Raw genomic sequence first — 9,472 nt, 5'->3', positions numbered from 1 at the left:
AGGAAGGTGTTTTTTCTTCCGTGCTAGAAAGTTACTTAAGTCTGAAAGTATTATGTACTTTTACAAGGCAACCATTCGCTCATGTATCGAATATTGTTGTCACATTTAGGATGGTGCATTCACTACTAGTCTCTCGCTACTGGAGAGAGTTCAAAAGAGAGTCGCCAACCGGAGAGGTCCTGAACTGTCATCTAGGCTTCAGCATCTGTCCCATCCACGAAATATTGCATTCCTCTGCTTGTTCTATAATTATTTATGGTGTATGCTCCCACGAAATACAAGCCCTTGTACCCCCTCGACGTAAATACCACAGACAAACCCGACAAACAGCAAAGTCTCACACATATTCAGTATAGATCCCTCGATGTAAGAAAACCTTCTACTCTAATAGATTTTTCCCCCAGAACTATTAGACTTTGGAACACCCTTCCGAGTCCCTGCTTTCCCAACTGTACTGCCATGCAGAAGTTCAAGTATAATGTTAATAGACATCTTGCTGTTCAACTCCCCACATACCATCCCTGCAACTTATGGCCCCGATAGTATGCTCCTCTATCAAAGTGGCACTGCGCCTTGTTTGGGGTGAAAATGGAACAACAACAAAAATGAGAAACCGGGAATCTGTTTCAACTCTCCGTAAAAATGAATCCAAGATATTTTAAATAGATTTTAATACATTTGTAAGCAAAATATATACTTTTACAAATATAGATTTGAGATTAGCCGGTTTGCTATTCTCAGCTGGGATATTGTTAACAAAAATTTATGCCGATGTAAACTCCAACTTTATCAGTTGCAAATTATCGAACTCGGAAATTTTTCACAAACTTGCAAATCTAAACGGAATTTCGAATTGAACTCTTTAGAATTAAGTTTTCTCGTATTAACTCTAGTGTAGAGAAAATTGAAAATCGCGTCGGTCGAAACGTGAAAATATGATATCAGGTTACAGTAGCAGTAGAACTAATAAAAAAATACTAGCTAAAAAAAAAATATCAGCTAAGGTTAAAAAAATGTTTCCAACTTTTGAACCTAATTTGTACTAATTACCGCTAACTGTTTTCTTATTACAGATTTGACTTAAAAACTCGTAACTAAATTTTACCTATCTTGTCTTGCTTTTTTGTTCTGTTCTGAAATGTTTGTCAAATATTCTGTTAACCAATACCGTCTTGTTACATGTAAAACGGAGAAAAAAAAGAAGTCACCTATGTAAACGAGAACCTCCCAAATTAAAATCTTGAATAATTATCTAAGCTCAAATGTAAATTAATATTAAGTCGACTTTACAGATTGAAGTTAATTATTGGATTTTAATTATAAGGTGAAGCTCGAATTATTCAAACTCTAGATATATAATGTCAAAACATCCATCCATGGGAGGGGAGATTATCATCAAAAGCGTCCTGAATTGATAATTGAGCCTCGGACTTTTACTAAGTAGATATTAATAAGTCCCTTATACTCCCCCGTTTTTTATGGAGAGTAGATAATACAGTGGATGTGTTATCGGCGGCTCCAATAACTCTCGCTTCTCCTTTTTTGTCCTTCAGTCCTCATGCAAATGGGTGATTTTTCTGACAAAGGGTGAAGAAAAAGCTGGTTTAAAGGTCGGTAGTACTTGGTAAACAGTAGTGTGAGATGTCGGAAATGTTTCTGTCCCTATGTCTATCCTTGTGGCCATGTCACTAGTAAGGGTGCTGGAGGTAAACGTTTTGTCTGGGCTGACGTTATCTGGACCCGAACCTTGGATTAACCACTAAGGAGACTGTCCTATCAGCAGGCGCAAAGTACTGGGACTGCTGTATTGCCATTTGGTGAATGGACTCTGGACCATGCAGTAGTCTCTGGTGGGGCCTCTCGATGCCACACTAGTGGGTAATTGTTACGGCTTTACCTTTTCGTGGTCTACACAAAAAAAAACTTTCCTACCTTTTTCTCTCTTACTTTCCCTCTCTGTACGGCTCTAACCAAGTATGTCGACCTATTCCACAAATCCCAAAACCACAATATGAAACATCTAAAAAAAAACTCGAATAAACCTAGAACCCCATCTTCCAACGTAAACCCCTACTACCATGTCTCCTTCTCCAACATCAGGGGTCTACATTCCAACCTTCCAGAAGATGAAACCCAATTACAGAAGACGAAACCGGACATATTCTTTCTAAGCAAAACTGAAATAGGGCCGACCACTTCCCTAGATGAGTCCATAATTAACGGATACTCTAACTTAACATCTAAATCTGACCCCCAAGATCGCCATGGGCATGGAATATGTGCCTACATTAAAGATAGCTTCCCATGTAGCAGGGATATCTCTAGAGAAGATCCTAATTTACCCTATATGTGCTTCCGGGTTGCACTTGCTTATACCACTGCATTTATATTTGCCCTCTATCGGCCCCACAACAGCGGAGTTACTATCTTTAAGAGCATATCTGAGAAAATAGACCACATCCTGTCTGCACACCCCACGGCTAACATCCACATATGTGGTGACTTCAACGTCCATAACGTGGAATGGCTGACCCATTCAAATAAGACGGACGATGAGGGGAGGTTTTGTCATTATTTTGCCATTGCTTATGACCTCACTCAGATTGTTTGCGAGCCTACCCGTGCGCCCGATACTACAGGTCAATATGCAAGCCACCTAGACCTTTTTCTCTCAGCTTCCCCTGAGCTATGTTCATGTTCCGTTCTTTCTCCTCTAGGATCATCCGACCACTCCGTCGTATCAGTTAAGATAAAAATGAAATGTAATAAGTCCCCAGACGTACCCCTCCACCGTACTGTATACCGATACTCCATGGCTGACTGGGATAGCTTCCGTACATTTATAACTAGTCTACCTCTGCACTCCATGTTTAAAAATGATGTGTCCTCTATAGTATCAGACCTGACCGAATGGTTAATTGTAGGCATAGACTGATTCATACAATCTAAAAAATTCCAACAAAAACCTAACAGCCAGCCATGGTTCTCCCCAGAATGTGCTGCTGCCATCGCGCACAGAAATCACTTTTTCGATAACTACCAACGTAATAGATGCACTGAGACTAAAGCTGCTTTCAGCAATGCCAGCAACCACTGTAAAAGAGTAATAAAAATGCAAGAGAGCTATATGCCCAGTCTGTTAAATCCAAAGTAGCTGATCAGCGGCTTGGTTCCCACCAGTTTTGGCAAATAACAAATAGGATCCTGAACAGAAGTGTGCGTTCTATCCCAACCATCATCTATGGACCTGGGGTCATCTCGTCAGCTTCAGACAAGGGCAAACTATTTGCCAAGAACTTTGCAACTAATTCTACCCTATGCGACGAAGGCCATCAACTCCCCATATTTCCTCCTATAACAAAGAACACGCTAGGTAACATACAAATATCTGTGCATGAGGTCGCCAAGCTAATCAAGAACCTTGATTCCAGTAAAGCTACTGACCCTGACAGCATCCCAATTATAGTGTTAAAAAAGCTTCAACCAGAACTTGCTCCCATACTAACGAAACTGTTTAAGCGTTGCCTTAAGGATAAATGCTTTCCAACACCCTGGAAGACCTCATCAGTTTGCCCTGTATTTAAAAACTCATGTGATAAGTCATCTCCCCCTAAGTACAGTCCAATACGTCTCCTGTGTGTCATGAGTAAGTTGCTGGAATCAATATTAAATAGAGAAATAGTACACCACCTCAGCCGGAATAACCTTCTTAGTGACACACAATATGGTTTCCGTTCTGCAAGATCTACCGCAGATGTGCTAACAGTTATATCTCATAGGATTAGGGAATCTCTTGACAAAGGCTTCCTTTCCAGGGAAATTGCTCTTGACATATCAAAGGCCTTCGACAAAGTATGGCATAAAGGCCTACTTCACAAGATTTACAGCTACGGTATAACTGGAAATATTCTCTCTATCATTAAATCATTTCTCTCCGATAGGCTCATAAGAGTAGTGGTAGATGGACAAAAATCAGAGACCTGCAGTATTAATGCTGGAGTCCCTCAAGGGTCAATCCTGGGCCCAACTCTCTTCCTGATCTACATCAATGATCTCCCTAATCACATACTTAAATCATTCGTTGACATCTATGCTGATGACACGACCATCTACAACAACACATCAAAGACCGTAAATGACAAAGCTCTCTCTGATTCTCTCCTCTGATCTCGAACGAGTGGTTCACTGGGGGAAGACGTAGCTGATTACCTTTAATGCATCTAAAACCAAACTCCTATCTTTACTTTAATCAACGCTCTGACCCCCATCTGGCATAAATTGAAATGGATGGCTCTCGTCTAGGAGAAGCCCCATGTTTTTACAAGCATCTGGACCATACCTTCACTCCTGATCTGAAATGGAACACGTACATCAAGTATGTTGCCAAGATCGATGGAAAGATGGTGGGCTCCTTCTACCGCTCCAGAAGATATCTCACTACTGATGCAATTCTATATCTATATAAAAGCCAAGTACGTCCAAGGATGGAATACTGCTGCCATACTTGGGCAGGAGATACTAAAAACACCTATCCTGCCTTGACAGAGTACAAAATAGACTTCATGGCTTAGTGGAGGATGCCCTTTTCTCTTCCCTGCCACGTCTCTCCCACAGAGAGACGTTGCAAGCCTTTTTCTTTATAGCATTGTTTCGATTTCATACCGATTTGATATCATGTTTCAGAATCATTTGTACTTTTTAGCATATTCTGATTAATGTAAGTAATATAAAGTATCGATCAATTACATTTTAATAAACAATTTGGACTTAACATTTCAATTTGAATTATAAACAAAACGACACGCACATTTCCATTCGTAGATTTATCTTGATTAAAATAGTTTTATTTATAGAAAAGTGTTTGATAAACAGATATGTATTTAAAAACGCGTTTAATATAATAAAACGCTATAAAACCTTATGCCATGACTTTATAATGGGCTATTCTGTGGCTATATTAATTCTACTAATCATATTCTACATAAAATCATACTCTGGCATTAACTGTTACTATGTGTAACGATTTATTTAATCATTATACATTATTAGTGAGGTTTATCGGTGATAAAGTCACAAATTTGTTCCCACGAATGACAAAAATCCTGTTATCTGTTGTTGTGTCAGCCGATCATAGATGAATATTAAAGAACGGTAATATTAGAAAATAAATACATCTTAATTTAGGATTAATTGTTGCCTCAGAAATTGGAAAATTTGTCATGTATGATCTTCCGTCTTAATTATCGGTTATACAGTGACATGAAATTATGAATGTTACTTTCTGTAAAATAAGAAGTTATTTTTGTCAAATACTAAACGATATGGCCGTCTTGCAGCGTATAATTTAATAAATTTTTTTAAAGCTAGCTATTGATTCATTAATTCTAATGAAAAGAACTTGAAAATTTATACACATGTTCATGAACATCTTTGAAAATTTTCAGTAGGGCATAAATAAATTCCTGTCAGCTGTCATTGTGTTGTGAAGATCTCTAGTAGTTAACGATGCTGATGTGGCGCTTTTGATTGCATGATCTTGAGATATGATACCATCTATAACATACTTTATAATAAGTGGCGTCACATTCAGCCTAAATCCCAACTAAATTCCGTAGACAGAAGCGCTGGCCGCTGAAAATACCTGCTACCACTGTTAGATCTCGTTTTCATAGGCATCCCTAGCATGACAAGGCACTGTGTATTCTTGCATACTGTTACTCAGTTTTCTGGGAGAGTGACCGTTTGCCCATTTCCACGATGCAGTCCAGTCTTTGTTACTGCAATTATATATCACACTAAAGTCCAGCTTGTTGATCGAGATAGCAGTACATCTATTTAAGCCATCGAAACGTGGAAACTAGGTGGAGTTTGTTTCACAGAATCAGTCACCTAATTCTGTAAAAAAAACTCCACCTGGTTGCTTTATCGCATCAATCTCCAACAGTAAGTCAAAGCCCAACAGCTGTTTATCCACGACCAATCCTCAATGTCGACAGCTGAAACTTAACCAACCTCTACATATCATCGGCAATTTAATGTCCTTCTATCAGCTGTTAATACTCCTGCTGACTACCACTTCCAAAAGCGACACACGACTTCACTCACTAGAGTCTGCGAAGACATAGAATCGATCAACGCCGTGCACACTTGCCCATGTACACGCTTTTAATAAAATGGGGATTCTTAATGATTTATTGGTCATTTTATTTGTTTTGTTGAGTTGTTCGGGGAGGAGACTAATACTAACGCCTCCCCTCATTCGACGTTTCCCTTGCACTTCGAGTCAATATGTTTAAGACCACTTCATTCGAAGCAATGTATTTCACGATAGACTTTGTGCGTGCAACTGTTTGGCTCTCTTGGCGATTCTGTAAGCAGTCCTTTGTCAAGTAGTTGAGATCACCACATCCGTAGCAAGTAAATTTATTACCGTCATGTCGCATATTTGATTCTGCAGGTGTTCGTCTGAGAAGGTGGCAGCATCCTATTCTGCAGTACCTTTGTTGTCAGTCATGACAGTTTTGGTTAGAGTCAACAGTTGCTCCGCATTCATTGTTTTCATCCTAGATGAAGCACGTAATATATGTCTGACATGTTGCGCTGGTCCAGAAACGAATGCGCACGTTAACCAACATTCGGGCAACAGTCCCCCAACCAACGGGACAGGCCTCGCAGCTCAACAAAAAACTCATCCACTGTCTCATCCGGGCGAAGTTATCGAATCATAAACTGGTCATATGCATTAAATGCATTGGTTGCATAAGCAGTTATAAGAGCCTGCTTGATCTCTTCTGTGTCTGCTTCCTGCTCTTATACAAGCAACTTATCGTAATAAGTTGCCTGTATATTGCCAGAGCTCTACCTCGCAATCTCAATGGCATGACGCGCTCAACATTTTTTATAGAGCAAAGCTAAAATCTTTGGAGTCAACTTCAAGAATCCTGATAATATACACCTCCGTTCGCATAATACGCCGTCTTTCAACTCGCTGATTGCTATTTTGCCGCTTCTTTTATACATCTTGCATAGTTTAATTTGCATAGAGTTTGCTTACTCACATGTCATCGTCAAATACAAAAGTGGTGTCGCGATTTTAGCTGTCATTTTTTATTATTTTTTTACGTTATGCGAATATACATGACACCCACGCTAGTCAGATAAACCACGATTTTCCCTACATAACTGTATGTTAAATAAAATGGATAAAACGTTTTTGTATTTTCCATTTGATGTTAAATTGTTTCGAGTTGAAGGATTTCTGTCTGTTATATATTTCGTTATGAGTCCATAAGAACATTTTCTTTGTGAAGATAGTTTGAGTTGTCATAGATTTTACTGAAGGGTTTGTCAAAGTGGGTTAAAACGCTTATTTTTCTGTAGTGCATAGTGAGCAATTCCTGGAGGAAGGTCTATACGGGTTTTGTGTGCCAATTATGTACAATTTAATTTTACAGTGAGTATTGAACCCTTTCATTTCGCGATGCGTAGCCTCGTTTTCCCGAATATTTGAATATGTTATCGTTAGTCTATATTCTCTGCTTTAAAGTCATTTGGTTATTTCGATATAAATTATTCACTCTCTGAGTTCACACCGGAAATCAAAGAATCGAAAGCAACGAATTATAGATTTCTGTAACCCAACATTTTGTTTATTAAAACCGTACATTTTTGGTTTTATTTTATTTTTAGAATAGATCTAATTAATTTATTGTTAAATATAAAGTTAGTTAGTTATTCGTTATTATTTTTTGCAATACTGACAATTTTGGGCTATACATACAGCTTTTACGACTAAATAACCAACGATGAAATGTAGCTGATATGTCCTCGTTATTTTGAAACATGTGTAAGACTAACACTGCGTTTAAAAAAATTTCATTTGTCATATTTTTAGTTATTACTCTGATTGTGGGCATTTTTTTTTGCCGATTAGCAGTTTAAAATTACATTTTATAACGTACATTTTTAAAACTAATTAGATAAAAGCAATCCAATACAACAATATAAAAAGAAGCCAATAACTTGACGGTTGTTTCATTAATCTAATTTTTAAATTTAAAAAACTAAATTGATCGTCACCGTAAGAAGATGATCATGAAATAAAATGGAAAAGTTAAAATTAATTTACTTCAAGTACTTTAATTAAATAAATCTTGGGATTTTGAAAATTAAATATAATTGACTTTTAATAAAAACTGCGAAGAATAACTTCACGAAGCATTCAAACGTAAATGTTATCGTTTTACTGCGCTTTAGTCGATAAAAATAACAAATACCATAGTCAGAACTCGGAGTGCTATTTTGTATGATTAATATTTAAAAGATATTTCAGTACAAGTTCAGAATAAGAATAAAAATAAAAAATCGAAAAATCAAATTTCAATTAAAAACTAATTATATCTATTTAATTTTTATGTTAACTTCAACTACAAACAATGTTATCTACTTAATATCCATGCCACAACATATCATGTCAATATATTAGTACGTTATTACATAAAACATTACATTATTGCATAAAACGTATACTTTCACGATTTCACTACCCGTTGATCGTTCATTATTATGTTTGGAAATGTAACTAAAGTTACTCATGCTTTGCAATCTTTTTTATTATTTAAGTATTACTTGCATTTTTTTTTCGAAAACTGTTTTATTCATAATTTTTTTTTTAATAATTTTTATTTATAATTAATTGTTTACTTAATTATTTTTGCGTAATCTTTTGATATTTTACTAATTTCGATATGCTGATTAAATTAATATCATAGGTTTTAACTAAAATCCAATGTTTTTATTTTCAATTTTCGTTCTTATTCCGAACAAATGCTGATAAATCGGCGTAATTTTCAAACATTTTTTTCTATAATCTTATTAAAATTAATTTTGTTTTCAACCAATACGCAAATGCTATTGTTTTTGTAATAAGCGAACACATATAAAAAAATATTTCTCAAAAAGCGAACACATATAAAAAATCTTTCTCAAAATAAAATAAACATTTTAACAAATATTAAAAGCTATAACTAATATAGAAACTGTGGCACCCCAAGTTATTTCTGCTCAATATTATAGATAAAATTAAAAGAAAAATACTATGTTCTCCTTTTATTATTTATATATTACTATTTCTTGGCGGTGAGATTATCTTGGTGTGGATCTGTGATGGGGACTTTTCTAAAACGGCTCATACATTTTGTGCACGGCAACTACTCCCCGGGGCAAAGAGACGATTAAACGTAAACAATAAAACGTTCCTTACATCAAGTGTGGGTCAATTGGTTATATGTTGACGGGTATTTCTGGCGTTCTTAAGCGTCATTAGTGACAGGGTTTTCGTTGGCATTAATGACAGGGGCCGTTCTGCTTGAATTTAACGCTTGCGTGATATCAACAACATAGTTTTAACAGAAAAATAGAAATTTAAGTAAACACTCAAGAAGATGCATTTTCTTTTACTCCGAATATTGAG

The sequence above is a fragment of the Euprymna scolopes genome, chromosome 25 (genome assembly GCF_053919585.1).
Source record: "Euprymna scolopes isolate OS-2025 chromosome 25, ASM5391958v1, whole genome shotgun sequence".
Taxonomy (NCBI): Eukaryota; Metazoa; Mollusca; class Cephalopoda; order Sepiida; family Sepiolidae; genus Euprymna; species Euprymna scolopes.
This window is presented reverse-complemented; position numbering follows the sequence as displayed.